Source organism: Epinephelus lanceolatus, chromosome 6 (assembly GCF_041903045.1).
Source record: "Epinephelus lanceolatus isolate andai-2023 chromosome 6, ASM4190304v1, whole genome shotgun sequence".
In the NCBI taxonomy this organism is placed as follows: domain Eukaryota; kingdom Metazoa; phylum Chordata; class Actinopteri; order Perciformes; family Serranidae; genus Epinephelus; species Epinephelus lanceolatus.
The window spans coordinates 10,242,746-10,260,782 of NC_135739.1; the positions used below are offsets into that span (position 1 = coordinate 10,242,746).

Below are 18,037 nucleotides of genomic sequence, written 5' to 3' on the forward strand. Positions count from 1 at the left end.
CACAACCCACTGTGTGTCCTGCAAATGTGTAGCTACCTGAGATTGTAAAGCACTAACGTTACTTAGACATTTGTGGTTGAGTTGTTCCAAACAAAATGGCAACTCGGTGTCACGGAAGGATCCCGGAGGGTAATCGATTGATGAGAATACAGACCGATCGGTGCAAAGACACCAACCCTGCTGTAAATAATGTCACTAGTGTAGTTTGCGTCTCTCCGCACTAGCACTCAGTGTCTGTGACTACCAGCGGCGGAGCTCTGTGTGTGTGTGTGTGTGTGTGTGTGTGTGTGTGCAGCGACAGGAGCAGAAAACTGGAGTCTGGGCGGAGCGGTGAGTTCACGTGCTGACCCAGAAGCGGAAATCTCAGTTTCAATGAAAACAAAAGCTACAAACCCCTCTCTACCAGGAGAATTACTATATTGTTTATGTGATATGGCACGATCATGTTTCCCTTTTGCAGTTTATAGAAAATAACACGCCACATTAACCCTTTAACAGTTGTATATATGCGTTGCATTAATGCATATCCTTTTGAGCCACCATCTCTTTGCATTGCACGTTCTTTTTATTCTTAATAGGCCACCGTGAACATTTGCACATCCCCAAACAGTGGTCAGCAACCTCAATTATCAAAAGAGCCATTTTTGACCAAAAATAATTTTTAAGCAAAACATATTTTAGCCTTATGGTAACCTCTCTCGGCCACAGCCAATCATCTGCCTCCATCTAACCCTATCCTCTGCATGCTCTTCTCTCACACCAACTCACTTCATGTCCTCTCACAACATCCATAAATCTCCTCTTTGGTCTTCCTCCAGGCCTCTCGCCTGGCAGTTCCAACCTCATGTCCAAACCCTCTCAGTCTGGCCTCTCTGACTTTATCTCCAAAACATCTAACATGAGCTGTCCCTCTGATGTACTCAATCCTGATTCTAATCATCCTCGCCGCTCCCAAAGAGAACCTCAACATCTTCATCTCTGCTTCCTCCAGCTCTGCCTACTGTCTTTCTTCAGTGCCACTGTCTTGTACACCTTTCCTTTTAATCTTCCTGGTACTCTTCTGTCACACCTGACACTTTTCTCCACCTGTTCCAACCTGCTTGCACACGTTTCTTCACTTCTTTTCCACACTCTCCGTTGCTCTGGACTGTTGACCCTAAGTACTTAAAATCCTCCGCCTTCTTTAGCCTTATGATAACACTGTGTATTAAATCTAAAGTAGCCTATTGACATTAAAAAAAGGTCTGAATGAGCATTCAAAATAGGTTTGACCACAAGATCAAGATGGCTCCTCTTGGTGTACTTTAACATTGCAGTGTTGTTGGTGACAGCAAACTAATCTATTAAATGAATGTATTAATCCTATTTTAATTCACTTATGGCACTAATTTAGACATAAAATTGCAAACAAAATCAATTTTTTTAGTCCAGGCTTCTTGAGGGCCCCCCTTCCATTATGGGCCCCAGGTAATCAGTTCCAGTTTTCCACCCACTATGACACCCCTGGTTGTTTTGTACTCTGTAGTCATTTTGTGTCTCTTTGTGGTTGTTTTGCCTGTTGTAGTAGTTAGTTTATGTCTCTTTCCAAATCCTTTGCATCTCTTTATGGTCATTTTGTGTTAATTTGATTAACATTTTGCAAGTGAAGGCCAGTTGCCCTCACTGACACTGTGGGCCCTTGAGCCTTTGCCCGGTAGACCCGTTCAGTTATCCATCCATGTCTACATTTATGTTTGCTGTCTACACACCACAATACCAAGTCAATGTGAAAATGTACTAAGCAAAAAAAAAAAAGAAAGAAAAAAGATTCTGACAACAACTTGCGCATCACCTCCTTTATAGCAGATGTTTTCCAGGACTTTCAGACTGGGAAATTTGAAACAATAGAATTTATAAATACGACCAACATGTAGAATCAGAAGTCTGAAGAATACTTTTTATTGTAGCCTATGGGATGAAGAGTTGTGATCATTAAAATGAGTGAGATGTGTGGATTTTACTGAGGTAACTTGAACTAGGCATGAGTTTACTTCCTGTAAGATGGAAATTCAGAATAAATTGTGAAAAACTCAGCCTAAGTGTTAGTGTCTGTACAAATTAAGGACTTTTATTGTGCTTATGATGGAATACAACATGAGGAAAACATAATGGTGTGAACAGTGGATTAAATGTACTACATGCATTAATCTATACTCTATGTAAGAATTGGTAAACTAAAAAAAATATGCTGTATTGAAAAGACACACTGTTTCCCCAAATTCTTCATTGATAAATTCCACAAGAAAAGTAAAAAAGTAAGTTTCTTGGACCTTGTAGCCCTATTATAAATTAAACGTGGAAAATGTAATTGCAACACATTTAGACTGATAGTTGTCATCTTAATGTCAGTGCAGCGCTGTCCCTTCATCGTTTTAGAATTTAGATTCAAAATTAGTTGCTTTATGTTGTAGTAGAAGTGATTTATTTTGGTCATTTTTCCAACTTATACCAAATATACGCAAATAAAATAGTGTTAACAATGATAAATCATTATGTTTTGAAGCAGTGACACCAAAGCAAGTTTCAGCTTTAAATATCAAGAATTAATAGTTTCATCAGTAGGACATGACTGCTCCATACTGTTTACTGTAAACACAAAAACATTGTGAAGACATTGCACTTTTGAAATATCCAATATTGTGTTCTCATTAATATTACCCTCTTGATCGTTTACACTTTTTGTCCACAAGATGGCGCCATGGGCAGAACTGTGGGCCCACTGCGATCCTGCAGAAGACGTTTGATGGCAGAGGCCTGTGGAATCTTGTTGTGGTTTGTGTTTTTGATTCCCAAATGTGACATTTTTTGCAGTTTTATCAACAAGACAGATCTCATTGTGACGTGACATCGTGTTATTTCACTCCCGAAAGCAAGCACAGGAAGCGGTGTAGACTATCATAAAGGGTTTAGTCTGTCTGTCATATCCAAGGACCAACTTCATATCTCTGCATATTCAGGGGAAACATGTCACCAATTTTATAGCATGAAGATTTGTAAGCTGTATATAATTAAGTCAGTGATAGCCCCACATTTAGTGTCGTATTGTGGCGAAGCAGTTCATTTTCCATGTCATACTCGGGGTGGAGGGCAGTAGAGATAAATGAAAGGAGATAAGGCCATTATGACGAGCACAATAAATAAAAGACAAAGTGAAAGGAGATTGAGAAAGTGACAGGAATGGGTGGTTATTCAGATTGTCAGATTTCCTAAATGAGTTCTGACCATAAATACTGACTCAGTGTCTGTTCTCCTGACAATGACAGGAAGCTTGTTCAGAAGGGAGGAGGTCATAAAGGAAAAGGCTCTGCCCCCCGATGTTTCTAATGTGAGGAGGAACAACAGGTATTTGTTTTTGAACGAAAAGATATAAACTTCTCAAACCAAGTGAGGGAAACAAGAAACGCTTTACTACTGATACTGGTATTATGATACTTGAGTATTTCAATTTTATCTTACTTTATACCTCTATAACTACAGTTTACGTCACCTTAATTTAAAAGTTAATCTTCATATCAAGACTGCACGTACAAAGCCTGCAGTGACCTTTCAATGTCTGATGCATTTTGTGGCCTCAGCAACCCAACAGGAAATGAAGTAGCTATAATTGACTACACCTTTAACAGCTACTGCTTGCTTACGTGATAACACGTCAGTACTTATTCATCCAGCAGTATGTTCTTGCATAACAAGTACTTTTACTTATGTGTGATATTTTAAAGACATTTTGCAGTCAACAACTTGCAATGACAGATTTTTATAATGTGGTTTTGCTGACTTCAGCTCAGGATCACACTTCTTCTAACACTGCTGCTACTTATCAGTGGTTTAATGTTATGTTCTGGTACTTAAGTATTTTTTGGAACTACCTGTACTATACTTGAGTTTTTATATTTCTGTCATCTTTCCCTTTTTATACTACAAGACCTAAATAAAATGTATACTCTTAGTCCAATACATTTTCCCTAAGTGTCTCCGTTACTCACTACAAAATAGGGATGGAAGGGAGGAGGGAAGGAGGGAGGAAGACGGACAGACGAACGAAGGGAGGGCAGGAAAACACTGGGTTTTGTTCTTTAAAGCCTTCAAGTTGTGAAAAAGACCTATTTTTTTCTTCAAGTGTAATGTAGATACAGTAAATTGAAGGGTAAGTATGGTAAATATCAGTTAGTTTGACTCAGTTAACATTGTAGTATGTCTCTTTAACTTCAACCAAAGTCAACTCCTGGTAAGATATTCGTAATATTACTCAAGTGTGGCTTTCCAATACTTCATCCACCACTGCTACTAATGCTCGGGTGAAGTTAAATAATTCGGGACACTTTTTGGCAGCTTACCAAGAAAACCACCCAAAATTCAGAAGACTACCTTGAGTGTTACTTTCAGAGCTTGTTGCAGATCTCTGCTAAGTTTTTATAAAGAAAATATGTTGCCAAGTAAAAAATGAACACATCAAGAGTCCCTAATTCACTCCAATGACATGTTCAGGTAAAATGGGACAGTCATGTTTGCTTTTTAAATGGTTAAATCCATGTATTGGTTCAGTCGTTAAGTCGTTAAATCATTAAAGTGACCTAACTATTCATTAAAAAAGATAATTCTGCCACGCTGTTCCTGTTCTCCTGCTCCCTGTTTTATTGGGTGACGTATTATTGACAATGAACATGCGTGTGTGTGTTTAACAATAGCCCTTACACACAGACCACACTTTAGGGCAGCAACGAAGTCCCGTCTTGATGCCCCTTTTGAATTTTTACACAGAACCAAACAACAGTGGAATCATGTCGCTCAGTGTGTGATTATAGACTGCATGGTGGCATCGCAGGAGCAAAAGAGGCATGACGGGGGTTATGTGTAACACAACAGCATCAGCCTCTAGTGTGATACATAACGTGTGACGGTCAGTGCTTTATAAATAAAAATGGCAATAACAATCATTTATCATCCCTGTTATAAGTTGGACGATCTTGTCCTCTGCTTGGAGGGTAAGGAGCTCCTGGACCTCATTGTTTTCCCAATCTGCAGACATTTTCAGCAGCTCTTCTTTTTCTTTGAGTTAGCTGCTAACTGATATCACCTACTTTTAAAATCTCCAGGTGGTGGGCTGCATGCATAACACGCCATCAAATCAAAATGTCCACCCATCCTGCCCATGGTCCTGTCCTGCTAGCTGTCCCTTTCATATAGACATCATTTTGGCGCTGTTACTACCTCTGCTGTCGGCGTAGACAACTCTATTCCCCCATTGCGCGATTGTACCTTTTATACAGAACAGTGAGGTGTCATAATGGCACGAAATTCCCACCTTGAAGAGGCAGTGTAAAAGAGGCTAATGGTGGCTAATTCTGAACTATTGGGGCTGACATTACATGGATACTGCTCTATCCCTCCTAGTTATCTCAGACCAATTAAAATAATTGCTTCATGTAAACATTTAAGACATCTGTAGTAACAATGCAATAATATGTTTGGTGATTGACTGCTAATAAGGGCCTAAGATGTATAACCATATTCGTCCCATTTTACCTAATGCCCTAAATTACCTGACTCCACCCTCTTACACCTGTTAACAAAATGTAGACTGTCTGAATCCCTCAGTGAAGATTATCTGATAAGAAATATGCTCATTGGGGCTCTCTGTCTGAGTATAACCTTGGACTACATCATCCAAAAGAGGGCAACAGAATCCAAATATTTACGTTTACCAAATAATTACATGGCATGTTGCTTGTTCAGGACGAATGTCTCACAGTTGTACACTAAACAAAAAGGCAAAAGCATCACCTCTGTTTTTGCTCCCATTTTTCACAGGTTTAAGTTAAAGATCTAAGACTTATTTATACACTCAGTCGATATATTTCTCTCAAATCTTGGTCACAAATGAGTTAAAACCCATGTTAATGAGCACTTCTCCTTTTCCAAGATAATCCATCTACCTGACAGGTGTGGCATATCAACATGCTGATTAAACAGCATCATTACTGTACAGGTGTGCCTTGGGCTGGTCATGATAAAAGGCCACTCTAAAATGTGCAATTTGATCACACAGCACAATGCCACAGATGCCGAGAGTTTTGAGGGAGTGTGCCACTGGCATGCTGACTGCAGAAATGTCCACCAGAACTGCTGCCAGTGAACTGAATGTTCATCTCACTACCATATGCTGTCTCCAATGTCATTTCCCTGAATTTGGCAGTACATCCAAATGGCCTCACAACCACAGACCATGTGTAACCACACCAGCTGTGGACCTCCATATCCAGCATCTTCACCTGCAAGATTGTCTGAAGCCAGCCATCTGAACAGCTGATGCATTTACCCTCTGGAGTCCACGGATGCGCCGGTGTGTCCAAATCACATGACGCAGCCTCACTGAGTCTCCGCCTCAACTTGTGTCGAAAGTGCGAACATCAAACTACATACCTCTTTTAAATTGTGTTGATAGGCCAAGTAAAACCAGACTTACGATAAACAGTTTACACCATGCCTTTTCCTGAATATTGTCGTCATGTTTGATGTGCGTTTGGTGCAGGAACAAATGGTAAAAACGGGCTATTCTAACGAAAGTGCTCGCAAGCAGAAAGTGCTTGCAAGCAAAAAACAAAACAAAAAACATGACACCCCCTTTCCAATTGGTGGTCTTTTTTGTATGATTTTAGGTCTAATGTGTTAATACAGTGTGTCAAAATGAAAAAATAACTGTAAAGTCACACAGGTGAGGTTGTGCTGAAAAAAATGACACCAAACAAGGCAAGGTAAACAGTTGGTGGACAGGTGGAATTTAAAGGTACAATCGAAAGTAGTCAAAAATGGTCAGTTATACCCTTGACCACAAAGGATTAAATTATTTGCACAACTAAAGAATTTCTGCACAAACAGTCATCTGCCTGCTTGTCGTCCTCACCAGGGTTTTTACCTGACAGCAGTTTGTCATCGTAACCGACTTGTGTGATTGTAATGTATGGTTGGATGTACTGCCAAATTCTGGGAAACGACAGTAGAGACAGCTTATGGCAGTGAAATGAACATTCAGCTGACAGGCAACAGCTCTGTAGGACTGTCCTGCAGTCAGCATGATAATGGCACGCTCCTTCAAACCTTGCAACATCTGTGGCATTGTGTTGTGTAATCAAACTATAACCAAACTTTTAACTCATTTGTGACCAAGATTTAAGAGAAATTTATCTATTGAGTTCATACAAAAGTCTTTGGAAGCAAAAAGTGTTGCGTGGATTTTTTTTTTTCAGTTGTATTATTCAGTTTATTCTAAGTTTAATATGCTGGATTATACAGTAACATGAAGACACTCAAAAGTCAAAACGTGGTACATTTCACCCACTTTGCTAAGTATATACTATATAGTGAGCAGGTGCTAAAGCATATGAAAATCCTATATTCAAAACTGACTTTTATATAAATGAAAAGCTGGAAAAGACAGGGCTAGCATGCTTTACACAGATAGGGATCTGTTATTAACTGGCTTTCTCTCCACTAAGTTTACTCTTAATGTGCCCCATATGTTGTTGGTGAAAGATGGGGAGTCTGTTCAAATAACTAAAGATGTTTGGAGTGGTCTAGTAGCATGTGGTTTGGTTTTTAAATGAATTAAAAGGAGAGTCCACATTTGAATAGAATTCAGATGTGTTCCTGCTTTGATTTAGGGCATAAAATCCACTATTACATGACGAAAAAACTTGCAACAACCAAAATCATCTCATGTTTCCTGCTACTGATAGGTATTTTAAATCAAAGTGAGCACATGTGAGGAACTGTCCTGGTCCATTCAGAGTCGTAGTGTTGTACCATGAGCCAGCTGGAGTACAGTTTTAACTCTGGATTTGCCTTTTTTTGTGGCAGTTGTGTGATTGAGAAAGCATGAGGCAGCAGATCCCTCTTTGCTCTGGCCATCTGATAATTCCCCTGTAACTTGAGTCAGCAGCAGTCCAATAACAGTCCCTGCCCAAATCAAATATTTAGAGTGTCCCTAAGATGATGCTGGAACAGAGACAAAGAAAAGGGGATTCTCACAGTGATGACAAGTTATTCTATTCATGATTTTTTTTCTATTTTTTTGTCTACTGTTACGTTATTATTCTTATTATTATTCAGCCCAGTCACCAGAGGAAAATGTTGGTATTTTACATTTCTGCAAACCACAAATATGTTACATTTGCACATTTCTATGTATCATATCAACGTTTCTAAAGTGACGTCGTATAAACTGACTTCATTGGGAGGTGGAGGGGATGGTGGATGGCATGTCATGACCACTGCAAATCATTGTTCAAGACCAACAACAGCAACAACAAAAACTGGTGTTTTCATTCATTTCAGCAATTCATTACTGAGTTTCTAGCAGCTTTTTAGGCACTAAACGTGGGTGTTTTGTAGCATCCTGTTGCTGTTTTTCCAGTGAGACATTGTTGCTTTCCAGCAGAGATTGTGCCACGAAAACTGTGTATTTTAAGCCAAAGATGATCTTTTACCTAATCCTAACCACGTTAACCTCAGCATTAAAATGTGAATGTGAAGTTTCAACGCACAACAAATTTAATAATAGCAAATTTAATGTATCTGTGGTTCGTAATGCATGGATGGTTTACTGAACTGGCCGACCGGGCACAGGCCCAGGGGCCCAGTGTTAGCCCCACCCACCCTGGCCTTCACATGCAAAATGTTCACTCAAATTACCCTGGAAGGAAGAGGCTCAAAATGACCATGGGGAGACACAAAAAACATGAAAGAGATGCAAACAATCACAACAAGACACAAAATGACACAAAAAAGACAAAATTACTTGAAAGAGACATACAATTACCCCAGTAAGACACAAAATAACCTCAAGGAGACCCAGAATAACTACAAAGACACACAAAACTCAAAAACACACATCATACCTCAAAGAGACACAAAACAAGTACAAGGAGACAAAAAATGACCACAGATGCACAGAAACCACAAAGAGATGCAAAATAACAACAAAAATGGGCAAAACCACCACAAAGAGACACAAAATGATGACAAAGAGACATAAAACAATCACAGGGAGACACACTGATGCTTAGCAGCACAAAGCAACCAAAACAGGTATAAAATTACCTCAGTGAGACACTAAATTACGTCAGAGAGACCCAAACGATGACAGAAAGACATATAAACACCACAAAGACACACAAACAGTAAAAAAGGACCCGAATCAACTCAAAAATACCTCAAAGAGACACAAAAACTGACCACAAAGATACTGCAAAGAGACACAAAATAACCACATAGAGACAAAATAACAGCAAAGAGGCATAAAACAATCACATGGAGACACAAAATGACTATAAAGTAGCACAAAGTAGCCAAAAAAGATACAAACTTAACCCAAAGCGACATAAAATTACCTCAGTAAGACACTAAATTATGTCAGAGACCCAAACGACTACAGAGAGACACAAATACCCACAAGGAGATATACAGAGACAACAAAGACACACAATACAGCAAAAAAAATGCACAAAACAACCACAAAGAGATGCAAAATCACTGCAAAGCCTGCATGTCTTGCTCCTGTGTCAGAGAGGTGGTGGGGCCCTTTGCATATCTGCGCCCAGGGGCCCATTGTCTCATCACGTATTTTCTGACTTTCTACTGTTTTATCACTCTGTAAAACACTTTGACTGTTTTTAATGAGCCCTTTAATGCTCTAACGTTGTATTGTAACGTGATTCTATTTTTATTTCATTCTCCTCTTTATTGTGGCTTGTGTGTGGTTTTAATGCATTTCTTTGCCCTATGTAAAATACTTGCTCTGCATTTGAAAGGTCCTATACAAATAAAATGACACTGCGAATACAGGATAACTGAATGTGCTGCTGTCTTTATGGAACTACATTACAGTTTCTAAGTTTAATTACATTCATTATGAGATGTCAAACGCTTACTTATATAAGCCTAAATTGTCTAAAAATGCAGCATCTTTACGAGCTGCAATACAACCCAGCCAGATACTGAGATCATTTGTTATGTGCAGTTGGCATTTGCACTGCGTGCAGCATGATACCTCTGACAGAGCATTGTTGGACGTGACAGCTCATGCAATCAACTGGGTCAGTACAAACTCAAGAACTCCTCTTATGTTAATGGAATGTGAAGACGCCTCAGATTTTGCGTATCTTTGATGCACTGTTACGCTTTCTATCCCCCTTCCTCTCAGCTGCATTCACAGCCCTAACACAGTGTAAATAAACAAAGTGGAACACTTTAACGGAGACATGCATATGTATGAGATGTAAAATAATTTGATCCCTTTGAGCGTTTCCTTGTCAGCTCTCAAAAGCGGCACATCAGTGTGTTTTTGTGTGTGTGTGTGTATGTTTTTCACAACAAAAGTTTCCTTCCTTCTTGTCACAGGTGCCATCTCATTAGTGGTAAATCACTAAGCTGACATTTATGTTGTACCCAGTCACACGGCATCTTCTTTTCAGTGGAAGTCTGATGTCACATGCAGTGTTTGTTCAGGAGGGTACGAGAGATTTCACACACAGGAATCAGTCTGCATGCAGTTTAGTGCTTGTGATTGGGGTTGTGGGGTGGTGACGTTAAAGTGTGTGACAAAAACGACTTGTGAGAGCTGTGAAAGGTATCTTACATCGTAATATTAGAAAACACCCAAAATGTAAATATGGGAGAAGCCTCACGTTGTGATTATATGTGCTAATCTCTCTCAACTCCTCATCACCTAAAATCAGAAACAATAATGCACAAAAGGAAATGTATAGCACTTATTTATCACAAAGGAGGTGGAGTGAACTTATTATGGAGAATAAATGAATTTATTGTGAGTTGTTTTGAGCGAAACCTTCTGCCAGAGAATGTAATATAATCCAGGCAAGTGCTTTCCTGTCTCCGAAGCCAAACATTACTTTAAAGGGGAACTACGCCCATTTTTGAAAATTCATACAGTCACACAGTCCAAAAATGTTCACAGACATGAACAACCCTCTCCCAAATCCAAAAAGCTAGAGAGCTACAACTCAAATTTGTGATGTCATACTGTATAAAGTCTGAGACTGCTCCATTGACAATGAATTGGGAAAGACGTTCTCGATGACACTGAGAGCACCCAGGGGAGTGTTATGAGTACATGGATACATTTGCTGTTTTTAATCTGAGAACACCACAATGGAATAAAGCTCATTTGGGTATAAAAAAAGAAAACAAACATTCTGTGGGTCCATAAAAACAGGCTCCCATTCATTGTCTATAGAGCAGCTCCAGACGACCATATGTCAGTGTTTCTTAAATTTATTGCAAAATTCACCTGGCCCTTTTAATTTAATTTCATTTCATTTAAAAAAAAAAAAAAACAAAGTTTGAAAACCACTACCCTATAACATCACAAGTTTGAGACTCACTTCTCTGGTTTCTAGCTTTGAGAGAGTCACTCGTGTTCACAAATATTGATTGAACTTCCCAGGCCATGGAAATAGAATATTTAAATTTTTATTTTAGGTGGTGTTCCTCTTTAACAGTAAAATAGACAAATGACATAATCCATAACTATATACTGTAGAAACATGTCTTTCAGATTGGTTGATTGTGCTTTACTTACTGACCTTTCTTATTTTACCAACACATTCTCACCCTGACTTCGTCACATATCGACGTTTGGTCATGGACCTTCCACGTCCAGATGACGTGAAAGGTGGCCTGGGTGTATTTACATACAGTCTCTTTCAAAATGAATACACTGCGTCAGTACAACAATGCGAGATACCGTTTTTTTTTTCTCCAACAGCTAACGCACATGGTGGGGTTTAGGCAACAAAAACACGTGGTTGGGTTCAGGAAAAAAGAACAGGGTTTGGCGTTATAATCTTACAGGACACAGACATCGCTCTCCTGGGTAAAAGTCCGTGTTTGTTGAACCCATCCTCCGCCCCTCCCGCCCGCCCTACTCAGACTTTTGCTGCCTTAACTTTCATTCTTGTCTCACCATGTTTCCCAATGATGCCACCGAGTGCCGTTTTACTATAACTGCAACCGGCCACATTAAAGGACGGCTTTTTTTGTCTGTGTCTGACGCCGCAAGTCACTGCCCAAGTGCCGAATTTCGACAATTTTGATTTTATAGTTAATGTTTAAAACTATCTGATGTGCATAGAGTCATACCAGTAAAGTTCACATTAAAGTTTCACAAAAATCCTGTTTCAATGTGTTACTGCCCAGTTCAGACCAAAGATTTGCAACGAGATGAGTTGAAACAAGCAACTACTTGTGATGCGCCGTTCTGCAATGTTCTCAAAAACTGCTGGTTCACACCAATGCAACTAGATGAGATGATGTATCATCTCTATGCAACAACTCTCTGTACTTTCCTTTTCATTTCCAGTTTTATTAGACTTATTTTGTGGCTGAATGTAATTTGTAGCTTCTTAAAATATGAATGAGGATAATGATAGTGAGATACTGGCTACAGTTGCATTTGTAGTGATGAAACTAAACCAGAGGGCTCAGCGGGGACGGAGCACCTGCAGCAAGCCAACACGCTGTCTGCAGTAATTTTTGACTTGACCAGCATACTACACTACAAGCTGATTGGCTGCTGAAACAGATGACCTGCTTTAAAAACCAGCTGCTGGCAATTTGACCAGCTGAGTTGCAGGTGACACCATCGGCCAACTTGAGATGAGCTCAGACCGGCCAGTACGCACCGCTGCAACTTTTCTCTGCAACGTTCTAAAACAGTTTCATCTTGTTGCTAATCATTGGTCTGAACTGGGCTTTACACGTGTTAGGTGATTTATTGTTCTTTAAATATGCTACCTCTCCTTTTCCTTTAAAGGACAGATATAGAGCTTTAATTTGAAGGAGTACTTGACTGTAAGAAACAAAACATTTACTGAGAAAACTCGAGCTGAAAAACACTGCACAACGGGGGGCCTGTCAGCAGCCAGTGATCGTATCAGGGTGGCCATAGCCCCCCCCCCACCACTTCTTGGTGGTGCCACTGCCCATGAAAACAAAATATGTCAAAAATATGTCATCGGGCAGATTAGCATCTCTATACTGTCTAGGAATATGTTTTCTGTTTTGGCCCCTGTGATGGTTTGGTGACTTCATCACTTTCACTATTGTATGTTAGAATATGTTCTCTCCCATAACCCCTAAGAAAGAATAACAAGGTAAGAAAATCTTACATAAATAAACAAACAAAAACAAATGTTTGATACAATCTTCCTTGTTGTGACCCGACAAGATCGGAGGTCCTTTAAATAACAGGCACTTTAGATAACACCACAATGTAAAATCCCGCCCCTGTATGTTAAAGTTCTGCAGTCCAAAACTTATTTAAGTGTAAGTATCAACAAAATGCACTCAAGTGTCAAAAGGTTAAAGTAGTCATTATTCCAAATGGCTCATTTAACAATCTAATTACTGTCAAAATTATTGTGACTGGAACATTATTACTGATGCATTAGTTTGTAAGCAGCATTTTAATGTTGAATCTGCTGAAAGTGACACTAATTCTAATAACGTCATATACTGATGGTCACTTAAATCCAGTTAGTTTTTTATGGCACTTCAATTTAGGTTGTATGAAATGTGCTGTACAAATAAAGCTGCCTTGCATTGCCTGCCTCAGCTGAGGCTTAAAAATAAGTGTGCAATGATTGGTAACAAGACTCTTGCCTAGCTAGACACCCCATAATCTGGCATCTAGAGCCCTCATATAGATAGAGATCACTCTATGGGCCCTCATGTGAATAGAGTGACCTATATACAATAACATATAGGAAGTTTGGTATTGAGTTGCACATCTGTCTGCAAGGTAAATGGAGACTGAGTGTGAAGACATTTCAGCACACAGTCATGCATTCTTAACTTTGGACTAAAATATATTTGATAGGCAATGTTGGGGGTAACGCGTTACAAAAGTATTCCTTGTCCTGGTAATTGGTACATCTAATCCGTTTATTTTGCTAACCTCAACATTTGTTTATTGTGTTTCATATCACAGGCCCACAAATATTGATCCATATCTCATGATTATTAGACTTTAATCCTCAGCCTGTGTCCAAGGATATTCATTCATTCATTCATTCATCTTCTAACCGCTTCATCCTCTTGAGGGTCGCGGGGGGGGCTGGAGCCTATCCCAGCTGACATCGGGCGAGAGGCAGGGTACACCCTGGACAGGTCACCAGACTATCGCAGGGCTGACACATAGAGACAAACAACCATTCACGCTCACATTCACACCTACGGAATCTGCATGTCTTTGGACTGTGGGAGGAAGCCGGAGTGCCCGGAGAGAACCCACGCTGACACGGGGAGAACATGCAAACTCCGCACAGAAGGGCTCCCACGCCCGGGATCGAACCGGCAACCCTCTTGCTGTGAGGTGACAGTGCTAACCACCACACCACCGTGCCGCCCTCCAAGGATATTCATTTATTTAAAAATATCGAGGCTATTTATTCGTTCTTTATCATAGTTTCCATTTTAATACAAAGTGGTAACCACTGTATGTGAATGTATGAATGGGTCAGACCTGTGCAGCACTGGATTTGAACTTAGCTGTAATGAACTGGAGCTCTGCGCTTGGATTGTCCGCAGTGAAACAATATGACCCTCATCCATTCATAATGCCTATTCATTCTTCTGAGGTCGAATCCATGCCGTAGTCTACACCACAGCCTGACGTGCACCTTCCCAGAAATGTAACTACAGGTCGCGTTGACACAGACCTCCTGCCTATTTTTGTAAGCTGAAGCCATTTCCCTCAGTGGAAACAAAACTTTCATTTACTTAAATTTCACAGATAAAAAACGACAAAGTGTGAAGATAATAAAGCCTCTACAAAAAAGCATTTTAAGTCTTGTGTGTGATTTATCCTGGCTTCACATGAGTAGAGGAAATCGCCGCTCGTCGCTAGGCTAATCTATACAATGTAAAATGCCATAGGCTTGTGCTAAAAATATTAGCATATTGTATTTGTTTGAAAAATGTGTTTAGTACTGTTGTTTTGTCAGTGAACCTTGTGAGTTGGAATGGAGCTGAATTTTGTAACGTTACCTTTGTTAAATGTTGCTGTTGTCCCTCGCCTCATGTAGAGTAGAAGATAAGTCCGCTAGCCACTAGGCTAATTTATTCAATGTAAAATGCCATAGGCTTGTGCTAAAAACATTAGCATTTTGTATTTGTGGCATCTAAGTTTTGGACCTTGTTCACTTCTGTGTTGGGATCGGCTGCAGACTGAATTAGCAGAGCTAGCTACCATGTTCTTTTTACATGTATAAGTGTATTGTGCCATAACAACCACTAGATGGCACAAAAATGTGTCCACAAACGAGGACAACAGGTCTAAGTTAAGTAGAATGAAGTATAACGCTGTATTCCAGGCAAGTGTCTGAGCCCGTAAGTCACCACTTCAAGTCACGACCCACGACTCTGTTCCAGGAAAGTCACGCCAAACTGTCAAACAAACATGGCAGACCGTGCAGGGTTTATGTTTGTTTACGATCACTTCTATCGCCAAAGGTGCCTGTTCCTTGCTCATTTGAGCGAAACGGAGGAGAAAGGGCGCAAGAGGTCACAGATGCTATTATACTTTATATTTTACGTTATCTGTGTGTTTGGAAGCATATTTTGTATTGATTTATTCTTGCACTGGATAGAGCAGTTGCCAATAATGCGTTAACATTAGTAGATTTAACGTTAACGTTAGAGCAATACCTTACTTTAATACTCCATGGGGGCTGCCATTGTTGTTTAGAGGGCTGTGTGATGTCAGAGAGCGTAACTGGGAGTATATCGATCTGGTACGAGTTCACGGTGGTAGAAGCCACACATATCACGTGAAACAGTGGAATTGTAGCTTTCCGAATGTTTTCACAGCGAAAAAAAATGATAAAGTTACACTAAAATGATGTATAACAGAGCTTTCATACAGCTTTGCACACACATTACTCTTGGATGGATTACTCGTGAATGCAGGGTTGCACAGAAATACCATACATATAACATGAAAGCGCAGGAGCAGAGCTTTCCAATGATACCACACACATCATTTTGCTGTCATCCCATCACACTATAAATACAGATCAATTGTCTACCAGATAAAATCCTGACGAATTTCTTTACAACCCATGATACAGATCTTGTTATCAGTCACTTCATATAGTGAGAAATATCGTATCTTACCACGTGTTAGGCTTGCGTGTGTTTCTCCCTGTCTATCCACATTTGTAGTCCGGCTTTCAAGATGCAAATATCTCCATATTGTCCAGTTGACACTCCATCAAACTTTGTATGACAAGATCATCCACTTCACCTTTGCGCACCCAGACAGCTGCAGCCTAATTATGCATGCTGACAGGGCCGTAGTCACCATATACATTGAGGGGGACACGTGCCCCCCCCCAATGCCCCAATTTTTTTTTTACTGCAATCACAGTGGCAAATATTATCTTGGAGGACATCATTGCACTTGGTTGACTATTTTTCTATGATCTTAGATGTAAATATTGCATGTTTCTTTCAGATAAAACACATTTTTGACTTGTGAATGAGTCAATGGAATTTCTTGCAATAATGAAAAAATACTGTCAATCATGTCTGCCTGGCACAAACCACATCTTTTGGACAGCTGTGAAGTGACAGAATGTCCCAGCATCATGGTTCTTATATTGCCAGATTCCAGAGAGTCTCCCTCTTCATATATGGCAGAATATGTCAACTTCCAACTTGCTATGGTGAGATACATGTAAAAATGTAAGAATTTAGTAACACAGATTTGTTTTTTTCATTGATATAAAAATTAATATAAAATACAGGCACATAGAAGGACATGGAATGATGGCAAATCTGGTCTCCTATATCCGAATTTCATGTTCATTGGTCAGTCTGAACTGGCAATAATGGCCGAGCCCTCCGCCTCAAACATTTGGTCGAGTGTCCTTTTTTTTCACATATCCAAGGTGGCAACCCTAGTCTTGGGAGGATATTGTGAAGAGACTCATTACATTCAAATGAAGGTAACTAGTGATATTGAGAGTAACTTGCCCAACACTGTTGATAGGTAAGAAGAAGAGGCTGGAGGACCTCCTGACAGTCCTGCAGGGGCTCCTGAGGAGACCGTGCACCCAGCTTTGGGAAGCTCTGCAGCAGCAGCTCAGCCTCCTCCCTCTAAGCCCCGCCCCCAGATGAAGCCCCGAGTAAAAAGGCAGATAGATAGTAAAGTGTTTAAAACTGTGAGCGAGAGGGGCTGTTTATCTACACTGTGGCAACATATAACGTCAGCTTCCTCCGTGACCGCAGTTTCCTCCAAACAACGGGATGGTGTGAACATCCAGAGGAGAGAAGAACAACTTTCATATCCTCACCCACCGGAGCGACTTCTACTTCAAAGTTTACTTGGGCACTTTCTGGAGACTCTGCATGGTACGTTTTAAGGAGCTAACGCTATCTGTAGTGACAGCTTAGCTTGTTTCTTTAAAACTGTGGTCTATCTGAAGACTGTCAGTGAACACAATGTCTGTTAATAATGTTAGAACAATCTCTTCCAGCTCTCCGTGTTGACTTAACCGCCCATAAATCCAGCTGAACATCTGTCTCCTCACTTCTGCGCTGCTTCTTGCTTTCCGTCTTCAAGCTAACTTCAAGCTAAGTTAGTAGTTAGCATGTTCATGTTCACTTTACTACAGTTTGGGTCATGTTTTAGTTGAAAACAGGAAATAAAGAGGGAGCACAGGTGAACAGAGTGTGTTACAGAGGTGTTGCCCTCAGACAGAGAACAGCACGCTCTCTCAGTCCTGTGTGATGAAACGTGACTGTGACAGCGGAACCGTGCGTGTAATGTATTTTAGATTAAAGCTGCACTAGTCCAAAGACACTCGCTTATTCGCACATGACAGTGGAAACTGCCTGCGATTAAAGATGAGATGAATTGCTCTGTGTTTAAAGGCAGTGTTGCTGTGGCAGAGGGTAATGTTGCTGTTTGTTTTGCACC

At 40.2% G+C, this 18,037-nt stretch overlaps 1 protein-coding gene across 1 annotated transcript in view; it reads left to right on the forward strand.

Annotated features, from left to right (window-relative positions):
- Window positions 1–17,257: 17,257 nt before the first annotated feature.
- tgfbr3 (transforming growth factor, beta receptor III) overlaps window positions 17,258–18,037 on the forward strand; it is a 91,965-nt gene continuing 91,185 nt past the window's right edge. Inside the window, exon 1 of the mRNA XM_033622870.2 lies at window positions 17,258–17,469. The gene's annotated coding sequence lies outside the window, so the exon portion shown is untranslated. The remainder of the gene's footprint in view (window positions 17,470–18,037) is intronic.